General features: G+C 46.0%; 1 protein-coding gene across 5 annotated transcripts in view; it reads right to left on the reverse strand.

The window, feature by feature from the left end:
• The window catches only part of MICU1 (mitochondrial calcium uptake 1), a 96496-nt gene extending 85009 nt beyond the window's left edge, over positions 1 to 11487 (reverse strand). For 3 of the 5 annotated variants that reach the window (XM_021400616.1, XM_021400614.1, XM_021400611.1), the window contains exons 1-2: positions 11419 to 11487; positions 8769 to 8865 (exon numbers count right to left, since the gene is read on the reverse strand). The gene's annotated coding sequence lies outside the window, so the exon portion shown is untranslated. Of the gene's footprint in view, positions 1 to 6130; positions 6244 to 8768; positions 8866 to 11075; positions 11301 to 11418 lie in introns of those variants that run through there. The other 2 variants (XM_021400612.1, XM_021400613.1) reach the window with 2 other exon arrangements.

A 13283-nucleotide genomic window follows, 5' to 3' on the forward strand; every position in this document is an offset into this window, starting at 1 on the left:
ACAATTAGGAATGTCGTTTCTCTTTAAGGCAAGAGGCAGTAGAGATGCATGTAAAGGCTTTACTGAACAACCAAGGCTCAACCAAGGGAAAACAAAGATAGGGACAGCCTGCCTCACCGTTCCATCCTGCTCTATGTGCAAAGAAACACAATCTTGCTTCTCACAGCCAGCGTACCTGAAAGGCACTCTGTTTCCATTCATCTGTGCACGTATTGAAAACAAAGCTTGCACTCAGCATTACCATTTTGTTTATCCCTTTAAAAATAAATAGGCTTAAAATTAAAGCCTTAATGGAATTCAGCAAGTCAACATTGCTTATTCTTCAATCCTCTCCAGCACAGAACAACAGAAGATTTTGCTATGAAAACAGCTCTTATTTCAAATTGTTTCCATCCTACACAAACCTGATGCTCCTGTTTCTTCTCCAGGGATGAATTTCTTACACAGGCAGAGAAAAATCTGCAAGTGTTATTTTCACAGATAAGGTAATGTTGCCCTTATTTGGGTTCCCCTTCCTAATTACAGCTCTACATGCGTAAGATGCAACGGGGAACAGAAGCATTGCCAATATCATTTAATCAGTGAAAATGAAAATCAAGCCCCATGGTGCTTACTCCTGAGCTTGGGAAGATTTTACAACATTTCCAATTGCTGGCTTTAGTAATGCATAAATCTACCATCTGAGCCCTAAGAAGCACTACATTATCAGCTCTGCCCAACTGTTCTCGGTTCCTGAGGGTGCTGGGACACTCACGCAGGTAGCATCCCCTTGGTAGCAATCACCTGGGTGTTGAAAGCATGCGGTTCCTCTCATCATTCTAAAACAAAGAACATGCTTAGCTTAAAACAACAACAAAACCTTTGAGGCTGAATTCTCCACACTTTCCATCTGTGATTTTACTCTATTTTTTTTTTTAATCTCAAGTACCATGCTATTTGGCATGTTTTGTTAAAAGCTCCAGGCATTTAAGCCAAGACGTTCTGAGAAAGTTGATGTGTTTAAAAAAACATTTAAAAATAAGCATCTCACGCTGACCGCAGCAACCAGAAGTTCAATGCCACAACCTCCAGTTGGGTAAGAACTACAACTGAAATAAACTTCGCAGCTCCCGAGATCTGATGTGGTTATAGCTTACCTGAAGAAACAGTGCCAATTTCTGCACAACTGAATGCAATACATTTTTTTTTTTTGTACAGATTCAGACAGTGGTCTTAACCTGAAAACAACGGAAATAGACCAGACAAGTTTTCTTGATGTTCCAGCAACCTGTCCAACAGATTACCGGTACAATCAATCTGTAGGTCATATTTTTGTTTGTAAGAAAGAAACCAGTCTTAACTGAAGCTCAGGCTCGGCAGAACCCTACAGTTACTTTCAGAGCTTGGATTGCACCCCAGCCAGCAACTGTCACACAGAAAGCAGGAAAGGCCTCAGAGCCCCCGCTCTACAGGTACATGGTATTGCTGGCAAGTTGGAGAAGACTAAATCCTCATATATGTGCAATCAACAATAAACACATTGGTTTCTGATACCCAAGAAACCTATGAACACATCAGGAAAGCACCGCTTCCGAGTCAGGAAGCAACAGGTATTGCTCAAATGCAGGCCATGCAGATGGCTTTAAAAAAAATTTTAACAGCTATACACGTTCTTGCTTGATGTGAATGTTTACTTTTCCATTAGCAGAACTCTCTCCGCTAGCGTGTTTTGCAATGAAATTCAGACAGGTTCTCTGCTTTCCCCCTCATGCCACATCCACAGCATCAGTAGTCCAGCCCTGGGTCTTTCAGCACACATGAGAACTGGCACTGTCATCTCTTCTGCCTTTTTCTCAGCTACCAAGAAGAATGAAAAGACTTGTTCCCACATTTCTGGTGCCCTAATTAGCTGACGGTTTTGAGACTGAAAGCCCAGCTTGGGGAAGAGGGACTTCTTTGCATTTGGGTACCCCACAGAACTGAAGGCAGTTGTTCTTGACAGCCCAGAGCAGCCCCCATTTTCAAGACAGAACACACTTAAAACAGCTTTTTGATGTTGAAGCTGGCCTCAGTGGTGCAGGCATGGAAGATGAAGAACAGTAACTGAATAAGCTGACAGATGTTTAATTTTTAATCAGAGAAGGGTTCAGACTTTTTATTTGAAAAATTTTACTAGGACGTGGCAAGCTTGTACATTAGTGCAGAATGTAGATTGTAAATTTAAATAAAAAAATACTTTTATCTACCAAGATCTTAGATGGACATTTATGAGGCATTGCTTGGGCATCAAGTCTTCTGCAGGGATTGGCAGAGGTGGCCTCACTGAAAGAACCTTCTGAAGCCATTTGTCTATCAAAATAACAAAGTTTGACATCACCAGGGCACCAAGACAGCCCGACACAGCAGCTGCACAGCAAAGCTCCTCACCTATTCCCATAGCAGATGCTGTCTGTTTTACCCCGTTAAAGGAGCCAGTGCATTTCCCAGAGTAAACACAGGACAACAAAGCATGCTGCTGCTTGTAGTTCAGAGGCATTTTGTCACACTTAGTGCTTACAGCCTCTAAAGGCATAAAAAATACTTCCCTTACTTGCTCCAGCATCAGATACGACTCTGACAAGGTTAGGGACACTGACTACGAGCAAGCTTTGCCTTTGTTTTTCAAGACTGTGATTCAGCACACATCACAAGGATCAGTGGAACTGCCTTACATCACCAGAGGCAGCTGCCAATGTGGGGCCACGCTCCTCTCATGCTAAGGGACGGACAGAAAGGATGGACAATCCCCAGAAGTTGTGCTAATCCATTTAAAGCTTGAGACCACAAAAATCATAACAAGCGTGCCAGCTTGAGATACTTAAATAAAGGGGAAGAAAGCACTTGGCATCAACCTGCCTCCACCAAAACCCTCAAGTCATGCACTTATCCAAACTGGGTGTGGTGTTTATTTCAACAGGAAAACAAGACAAAGAAGGAACCCTTTGGATACAGAAGACCACTCAAGCTGAAGGCATTTTAGTTGACTGAGGTAAAAAATTCACAAGCTCTGTATTTCAGCAGCAGGTCTAAGCCACAGGTTTCTCAAAATCACATTTGCACATGCACATTTCACACCTATTAATGAACGTTATTTTTGCAAATCACATACCATGAAATCAAACCAAAGACAAGTCATTAATTTGGATTCTCCTCCCACCAATTCCCTCCGTACTTTCCATTTACAAAAATCTCTCAATTATGCTAGATTGTACAAGTGTAATTCGCAGAAAGGTTGTCGAAAGGTGAACTGCAGCTGCACAGGAGCCTGGATCCATTTCTTCCCTCTCCAAGAGAGATCAAACCGTTCCTACATTTTTCCTTCTTTTAACTCCCCATTTTCAGCTTACCTTCTGTAATTTTCAGATAAAGGATTACTCACATTACTGAAATTATTAGCTTACAAAGACACATAAATCAGTTATGAGAATGAAGATGAAATCTAATAAGCAAAAGCAATTTCTTCTCAGGTATGAGTTTAAGGCAATACTTGATAGCATTCATTACCAGAGAGGGGAGCTACATGTGCTTCAGAGCACAATTCAGACTGATGGATAGCATATAAAGCACCAATCCATAATACAACCAGGTCTTCAGCAGAAACCTAAGCCACTGCTTGGCAATTTCTTTTTAACTGTCATTACAGCAAGGGTACACCTCTTCCCAAACAGGTCAGCCCTGAAAACAGCCTGGTCAAAACGCAATCAGATGCTCTGAGCCCAAAGACTTCCTTTTATCTAATCTTTTATCCCTGCACTCTTTCCTTCCCATCAAACTGAAACGGCTTGCATCTTGTCAGCAGGGAGCTCTCACACTGGCAAATCTCCTCTAGCTTCAGCACAGCACCTTCCCGGTATTGTTAACTCTGCTGCGATTCACACAGAAAAACCTTAGCATTCATTAGGAACCTCTTTGGGGGGGGCATGCTACATCCTGCACTACTCCAAAACATAGGAGGAGCCAGCCTTCCAGGCTAGTGTTTGGAGGCAGATGCGTGTTCTTGAGAACTGGACGCTCCCTACAAACAGTAAAGGCTGCAAGAGACAGAAACTCTGCGCTGCACCCCTGAACCCGACAGCACCATTCCTCAGGTGCCCAGCATTTGCTATGAGCCTTCATTCTACTCTGAAAACAACTGCTATTAAAGACACATGGTTGTATTTCATAGCATTTAAAGCTTCAGTCTAATACTAAACTGGAAGACATTTGGGCGTTCAGCAAACACCCTGCTGTTACTGTGGCTTATTTAGTACACCAATTAACTCAGATTGTATCCATTAATATTCCATTATTTATGGCATGCTTATCTCGTCTGTTGCTTTTATTCTGCCAAATGGATCCACTTAGCATTAAGAGACACTTGGAACAAGAATAAGACAGAAAGGACATAGCTAGTTGGACTCAAACCTGTTCAAATACCACTTTTATGCACAGGTGCTCTCCCTCAATTTCATCTGTACATCCTTACTATCAGCTTTATCTGTCTTACATGACATGTAGGATCCTGTTGCTATCAGCTGCTATGGAAATGACAGACCATACTGTGATAGTCCGTACCCCACAGAACAAACAACCCTCCTTCACATGGGCTGCACGAGTCACCCATGCCCATTTGTAACTGGTTGAAGTCTTCCTTTTCTTCTCCCCCCACCCCAATGGGGCCTTATTTTTCTTGAGCTCTTCTACATAGGAAATGATCGTAAGCCCCAGCAGTGACAAACTCTCCAGAAGCACTTCCACAGAAGCCAGCTGATAACAACCGGGGCTGTAAAAAAAAAAAAATTAACCTTGTCCCATATTAAGGATAGCAACTCTGTTTTTACTGAGCTGTTTCTACCTTTATCAGCCCAATGTGGAATTTGTGTTCAAGTAACTTTTCAAATGATCAGGCCACCTCTGAAAACACCTGACCACAGCAGTAGCAGACTTTGGAAGCATTTTCTCAGGAGAAAAAAAAGTACACTGATTTGAAGGAGTCCATACATGTCAGAGCACTGGTAGTGAAGGGGTAGGAAACATAATGCTTCTGCCTTTTCTGTAGAAAATTAAAGCCAGCAGGAATACATCTGCTTAATGATTCCAGAGATTTAACTTGCCTTCCGCAGTTAACACTGATGGGATGCAATCTAGCTATTTGAATCAAGCAAGCAGATGCTTGGGACACAGAGAAAATGAACTGTGTAAACAACACCTGAACAGAGCAAATGCAGTCACCTTGGGCATCCATTAGCATAACAAAAACATACTATAAGGGCTAAAAGGAATTCCCAGAAACACTGCAAAGACCTTTTTTGAAAGAGTCCATTGTGAAATGACAAGGCTTATTTTTCTTGCACCTTTTTCCGGAGAATTCCTAACTTTCACAGCAAACAGAAAGACGCTCCCTGAAGGTCCCGCTGCTGACAGCGACGTACCTGTACAAAACAGCAACCAATCCCAGAGCACTCAAAGGAGATTCAGGAGGTGTTTACAGCTTACTTGCTGCTAAGAGAAGTGAAGTTAATCCTTAACAAATAAACTTTTCAAAACAAAATAATGCTGGAAGAAAAATAAAAGTAAGTAATTAGAAAAAACTTGAAGCCTCACTACACCGTGAACATGTTAATTGAGACTTGAGGTACCTGCAGATACACATTCAACTCCAGAAAAAAAGATTTCTTTTCAGAGGTAGACATGCAGCAGATGATCTCAGAATTCCTCACCATACAATCTGTACCTTTATTTCTTTCTAATACGGAGGACTACGGTTTATTAACTCGCTGAGATCATCATCTTCTGAGACCACCTGAGTACCACCATAGTGCGGCAGGGAGAGATGGCTCTATCTTCAACAGAAACATCACCTAACCCAGGCACAGATGCTTGCTTCTTCAGGGAACTTCTCTCCTCACTTTGACTCAACACAAAGAGAACAAAGAGCCTCACTTTGACTTAACACATCCAATGAGTTTTATAAATGCTACGAAATCAAACAAGAAAAATAAAGCACCTTGTAACACAATAGAAAGAGCAGCAGCAGCAATAGCAGAGTAGCAAGGTCCTAGGCTACAGCAACTGAGAGCTTGCTCAAATGCAACAGCTGTGGGCACAGAAATAAAGGAAAGAAGCTACCTACCTTCAGAGGGCCTCAGATATGCAGGGATCTCCAGCAAGATACCCTCACCTCCACTGCCAGCCCTTAAATGAAGGCTGGAAAGGGGTGGATCCTGGCTCCACCTCTTCCAGTCACACAGCTGCATTGCTTGCACCTGAGCTCCCCTGGGTTGGCCCTGCCTTCCCACCAGGTGATCACTAGTTCAAGCCATGACTTAGCGTTTTCTACTACACACCTGCATTTCATTTGCCAGACAGCAGTTATTTGCTAATTCAACACAAGAGCATTGGTGTCCAAAAAAGGGAAAAGTCTGATCTGTTGCAGTTGCTTTCCAGCAACAGGTTATCGGATTGATTCTGACTTGACAGAGAAAATGGGCACAGGTAAGCCTGATAGCTTGTTTTCTCCTAAAAACACCCTGCACTATCGGAGCAGATCGCTTCCAGCATTTGCAAGCCAGCAACAAACACTTGGCTGTAGCCAAGGTGGCAAGATAGATAGCACACTCACGTTCACTTGCTTATCTAGAAGCAGCACCCCACCGCAGGATGAAGCAAAGACCTGGATGAGTCAGTGTGAGCAGCAGCCACCCGCCACCCCCTTTGCTGCAGTGCTTGTCTATGCAAACAGAAAAGCAAAGTGTCTGTCTGCAGATGGAGGGAGTTTACCTTGGAGTCCACCTAAACCTCAGCCATAAAGGGAGAAAAAAAGGCAGTACTGTAATGGCACTAGCTTAAGTCAGGTGACAATCCTTACATATCCTCCTTGTGCTCGCACTGCAGCGAAGGCTATCACTGAAAGATACCACTGCTCTTCTAGCTCTTGAAGAGAAAGTGCTGAGACTGGAAGTTTGCCTCACGCTAACCATAACATAGCTATTAAGTTAAAGTGGTAGCAGCAAATACTGCCGGTCAATACTGACACTGGTCTGATTCCAACATTGACGTGCTTGGTCTGAAGGATAGAGAAGGGTGAGAAGCTGCCACAGGCTGCACAGACCGCAAAGAAACCCTGCAATGAAATAAAGGCTGCTTATGGAAAGTATCTAAGGCCACGTGTTCATGGTGGTTACACACCGGGACGGGCAGCTCACCTGCCCCAGGCTGTGCATTCCCACCGTGGTGCTGATCGCAGCACACTCAGCTACTCCGAATTCCCAGCTGCAAGGAGTAGTGCTCAGACGCAATCTCCTCCTGCTGTCCCGCGCCCAAAGCAGTGCTGCCCCAAACATGAGGATCCCTTTGCGTGGTACTGCTGCAGCCCAAAGCAGAGGCAGCATTGCAATTAAAAGCTGCTCTCAGAAGTTACACCCAGCACGCATGAAAGAAAACTCCAGGGCACATTTCTATGGGGAAAAATGCTCACTGGAGTCACAGACAAGGAAGAAAGCCAAGGTAACACAAGATTTACTAGCTAAGGACTTTTCAGACAATTTTACCGAAGTTGCAGTAAAATACTGCATGATCTGAACAAACTGCCTATTTTTTTCCTTTTTATAGTGCCTTAAATCTCTTTCAGTAAGGGACAAACCTGTCAAAGATTTGTGGATGGTATGTGCTTAGACAGTTTGTAGTAACTCAGACTTCACTAGGGCTCCTCGTATTTCCAAAGTGTCAAACATCATCCCAAAGAGAGGGCCACCTTCCTCACCAGGAGGCAGCTGTGCCATATGCCAAGCACTTCTCAAATTCCACTCTGTTTGGAGAAGGCCTATGACATAGGTTACAATATTCAACAGCCAAGACAATGCGACCCATGAATTACCTCAATTTCCAATAGGGAAATTCAGGTAGCACCAGCCCACCCAAAGTCACATCCATGCCACAAGACTTTTTTTGCTACCAATACCCTTGCAAAGTCCCAGCAGAGGCGTTCAGAACCTAGAAAAATATTGCAGTACTTTGCTAACCTGTACCAAGTGCAGCTCAGACGTACTGCTGAGGATAAGCAAAACAGACCAAATAAACTGGCATAACAAAGTAAGGGGCAGCCACATGCCTTAAAAATGATACCAATCCCCAGAAACACTTGCAGCACTCAGCCCTGGCCCTCTGAGACTCCAAACAATCTGCAAGTCTTGCAGCTCATCCTGCTAAAGTGCCAGAGGGTAATGGAACAATTTGTCCTCTGCAAACACTGCCACAAGCCCATCAGGGAAGCTGACCTCTCAGCCAAAGAGCTACAATAGGAATCCTCGTGGAGCACTTACGTTAAGACTAATACAACCCAGAGAGCTCCAGAGAAACCTACTGGGCAGAAAATAATGATATAAACAAGGTACGCCATTCATTTTCCTCCACAGCACAAACAGTTCAAGTGTCTTCAATTTGCATTTTTAAGATATTTCCCAACACTCAAAGAAGTTTTGAATGAGTACATACAAACAGTTGCTTTTGTTATATTTATTAACATGGTAGTGTACCGGGCTTTGGTTGAAAGGCAGTGCTAGGCAGCACTTCTCACACTTCAAAAAGGCAACCTACAGCATTAGGAAAATCCTGGGTGAATGAAACCTTCTGAACAAAAGTAATTCCGAGCAGGGGAGCCTTAAGAGTAAGTTTCAGCTAGGTAATTAGTTCAGCACAGCTGGAAGGAACTGAACGCAGGGCCCAACATCGAGCAAACTGTACACCCCAAAAGGCAGTGGCAGCATCCTTACTTGTATTGCAGGTGTCTTCACTCCCGGCTTGTGTTTGTAGGTCAAGCAGTCATGAAGAATGCAGGGAGTTAGTTCTTAGGTACTGAAGGGCTGTGTTCTAAAAATGAGAAAAAGAACAAACATTTTAACTTTGGCTGCCAGCAACATGTTTTGCACAAACCTGTCTCCCACCTGGCAATCACAGTCTGCATATTAGTAGTCACGCATCTCACCCCCAGTACTCACACTGTGAGCACTAACTCTGCGTAACCAATGAAGAAGAAGGGCCCTGCTGTGCCAGAAACCCACAAGCTGTCTTGAGAGACCTCCCTTAACATAGTGGGCTATACATTCAAGTGTAATATAAGCACCAGATTTATTTAGATTTAAACAGAGACATTTTCAAGGTATAGGCCTGCAGCCCTCTCCCACTCTGCTGCAGTTCAAGCATCCCATGAAACTCCGGGGAGCAAATCACTTTTCCTACAGATAACTGTTCTCCAGCACCTCTGCACCTAGAACTGTCTTCCCCACCTTGATGCACAGAAAACCCTGCTGACTGCCTCAAAAAAACCTTTTTCTAATCATTAAATTCTAAGAAGGAAAAGTTTGTTGATGTACACTTGGTATACACATTCCAAAGGAGCTAAGGATAGCCTGATGCTCTCGCTCCCTTTTCCCATCCTTCCCAAGCACCTCATTAAACTAAAGGCAGTATGACGTAGATAAATCACACCATGATGAGAACCAAGCCTTTCTACACTTCAGCAGCTTGTTAACCCAAATTCACTCTGCAGATCTTTCAAAAGACAAAATGCACATCAAATACAGTTCAGCCATCCAACACAATCAAAGTTATTTAATGAACAAGTACTAAGAAAAATTGCTTTGCTATGAGGTACAAAAGCTAAATTAGCAACAATGCATGTAGTTGGGGCAACACTGTTGGCAGTTACTTACAATAACAAGAAAAACAAATCAAAATTAGTTTGGAGAAACTCAACACATCACACAGCATGACACATGGAGAGCTATTGTGCTCCCACTTCTCCCTGCCCCTACCCTACCAACACACGTGGCTTTTCCAGCAGTCCAAAGGCTGGTAGCAAAGGAAAATGAATCTCCTATTGCAGATTTTCTCTCAACGTCTCACACACAGCAAAGAGCAAAACAAAATCCCAGCAACGATGAGGTGCTCTATGAAGGAGCACTGCAGACCAGCCAACACGGTGCTTTAAAGCAGCTTTTCAATGACTGCTGCAGGGGAAAGCCAAGTCAAGTCTTGCTCAGTGCAAGCTTCAGCCACTCCTTCAGCAATGGCTTTCACCAAAAGCACATCAGGTGGCTGGTTTTTTAAAAGGATTTCTAATTTCTCAGCTGTACATAAGTAGCTCCAGGTTGGTATTGCAATTAGCTGACTGCAGGAGCCAGCTATCACTCCTGCACCAACAGCAACCCAGCACATGAGAGCTGCACTCACACTGAACAAGATCCCTGTCCTTAAGCTCAGTCACGCCCTCCCAAGCCCATGTCACTTGCCTGGGCTAGCAGCCACTGACAGCAAGGGGACACCTCCTCACCCAGCAGGCTTTCAGCTTCTTCGAGAGGAGGCTTGTGGCCAACCAGCTTTCACCAGGTTTTTGCGTTATGCTTTGCGACACAAGGAAAGGCTGGAAGGGACAGGTGGTGGCACCCAGCATGGGGCAGCCCTGCAGTCCTGCCTGCCTCGCTCAGTGCCCAGCCACATGTCACTCTCAGGCAGGAACACCTGAACACCACAGTCCACGTACAAACACTAAGATTAATTAATAAAGAAGTGATCACAGTTCCTGTGGCCACACCAAACAGCTAGGCATGAGAGGAGAAGCCACAACATACCAACATCTTGTTTTGTCATCCCATAAAACTTTCTGAATACATGGCAAGACTTCTGAGCACTTTTCTTTGGCAGATTGCAGGATCACAACTTACTGAAAGCTTTCCCCCCACTGCTCAGAGGTGGACAACTCCACCCCCAGCAGCTGCGGCAGCACCCAGAGACCTCAGGCCCACAGGGGCCCATGCAGCACCAGCTGATTCCAGCAGCATTACCCAGCAAGTGCTGGGGGCACAGCCCCATGCCTAGCATGCAGCAGAGGGAGCACAGCCCCAGACCAGCTGCTACTTTCCAGAAAGGCACTGACCGTGTGAGAAAGGCACTAACCATGTAAGAAAAGGCTTCAGTGCACCTGCCAAAAGCAGACAGCAAGATTTTGGCTGCGAGAAGCTTTTATGCTACCTAATAACACACAGGAGGCAAAGGGAGTTAAATTTAGAACCGGCATCGACCTGAAGGAAGGCTTGTCACCAGCAGCCAGCATCAGCTCGAAGCAAAGCTCCTTCCAGGCACCCGGGCTCACCCCGAGCCGCAGGTCCGACTAGCAGCAGCTTTATTTCCCAAGTTTCAGGCTTCGCGCTGGCGGCCGCCACAGCGAGGCTTCACTTCGGCGGCTCCACAAGCAGCGGCCGGCGGGACAGCGCAGCCCAGCGCCCTGCGAGCCGCAGCCCCGCACCCTCAGGGTTCCCATCGCCCCCCCCTGTAGCTCCCCCGGCCTCAAAGGAACCCACAAGCACGTCAATCCACACCCCGAGGCCCGCAGCCCCGACCCCGCAGCGCCACCGCCCCGCTCACCTCAGCGCCGCCACGCCCCGCCCACCGCGCCCGCGCTTCCGCAGGCGGCACCGCCAGGGGGCGGAGCCATCTCCCCCTCACGCCCCGCCCCGCAGAGCGCGCGGGAAGGCGGTGAGTGCGTAGAGGCGCGAGGAGTCTTGGAAAGGGTGTAGTTCTGGGGCTGGGTATGTAGGGCCTTGGTGAGGAGTTTGAGGCGTGATGTGTGGGGTCTGAACACGTGTGGGGTCTAAGGGGTTTGGGTATATAATGGGAATTGGGAGATATTTTTTCCTGAAGATCACGTCTGTATACATATATATATATACATATATATACATATATATATAGGGTCTGAGGGGTTTACGTATGGGTCCTGGAAGGCCTGTGTATAGGGTGAGGGGTCTTATACATAGACCCTGAAAGGACTCTGAATGAGGCATGGTGCTTGTTTATAGAAGGTTATGAAAGGTCTGTGTATGAGAGCTGAGGAGGCTATGTGGAGGTTTGAAGGGATATGTAGATAAAGGTCCTGAAAGAGTCTAAGAGATAGGTGTATACATATGTGTTTGTATATAGGTCCAGCAAGGACCTATATATAATGTCCAAGGGGTTTGTGTATCACTCTTTGGATGTAGTGATTAGAGGATAGAATGAGGTGATTTTGGGTTGGTTTGTTTGTTTGTTTTGCTAGAAACAGTCTTCTGGAAAAGAAATTTGACTGAGCATCTGCTGTCTTGGAGTAGAAATCCCTGCCCAGAGTGATATGTGTCCACATGGGGGGTATGGTTCACCTCAGAACTGAAAAATGGTTTGGGAGCTAGAAACTCAAGCAAACAACCCTCCCCCCAAAGCCTCTTGCATCCACACGGAAGCACATCGCTGGAGCTGCCACACCTGCAGCAGGTGGAGCCTCGAATTAAAGCACTCAGGTAAGCTGATTTAGTTTTCAAACATCTAATTTGTTTGATTTATATTAATATTTTTATTATTGATGCATTCTCTGTAGTCTTCCTTGTCTTTCCTTGGGAAGAAGAAAGGCATTTAGTTTGTTGCCCTGCAGGTGCTGGGGCTGCATTTGCAACACAGACTCTTTGTGGAGATGGGCTGAGAACCTGTCAGCATTAGAGGACAAGTTTTGCTCTAATTGCAGAATCTAACTGCAGTCCCTTTGTGACGTGCTGCTGCAGAAATGCTGTGGCACCACAGATGGGCCCTCGAGTTATATATAGTGGCACTTCACAGAGCACCTGAAGGAAAGCTCTTGGCGATGCCAGCAAACTTCAAGTGGTTGCTGCTGTGCAGAGCCTAAGCGTAGCTGGGCACGAGCCTCTGGATTGCTCGGCTATCTCTGATGTAGATGCTGGACCCTGAAAGATGGAAAGAGAAGGATGCGATGGCAACTCTGAGGCAGAGATGGCATCCATGTGGAACTTTGGGGGCAATTTTTAGTGTGTGCTTTCAGCATTAGGGAAATTTCCCTATGCTGATTAATTGTTCCCCAAGCAATTGTTCCCTGTGGTGCTCAGCTTACAGAATGCATTTTATTTCTCCACAGGCAGACTGACTGCCCTGCCTGCGCTTTCTCCCCAGTCCTGTGCAATGAGCGTGGCAGCGCTGCAGACCACTGTAATCAGCGTTTTCCTTGCAGAAGGGGAGCAGCCACGTGCCACCTCACGGGCGCGTTCCCACGCGCGGCTCCCACCGCTGCTCTAGGACCGGAGCCCCGCCCCTCGGCCCCGCCCCTGAGGAGTTTCCTGCCCTCCAGCCCGCTCGCGGTTCCGCCCGCCGCCCGCAGGGAGTCGAAGGAGGGTGAGCAAGGCGATGACCAATCAGCTCTCTCGGAACGGCGGCTGCGCGGCGCCGATTGGCCGCCCGGCCTGGCTTGA

The sequence above is a fragment of the Numida meleagris genome, chromosome 5, assembly GCF_002078875.1.
Source record: "Numida meleagris isolate 19003 breed g44 Domestic line chromosome 5, NumMel1.0, whole genome shotgun sequence".
Classification (NCBI taxonomy): domain Eukaryota; kingdom Metazoa; phylum Chordata; class Aves; order Galliformes; family Numididae; genus Numida; species Numida meleagris.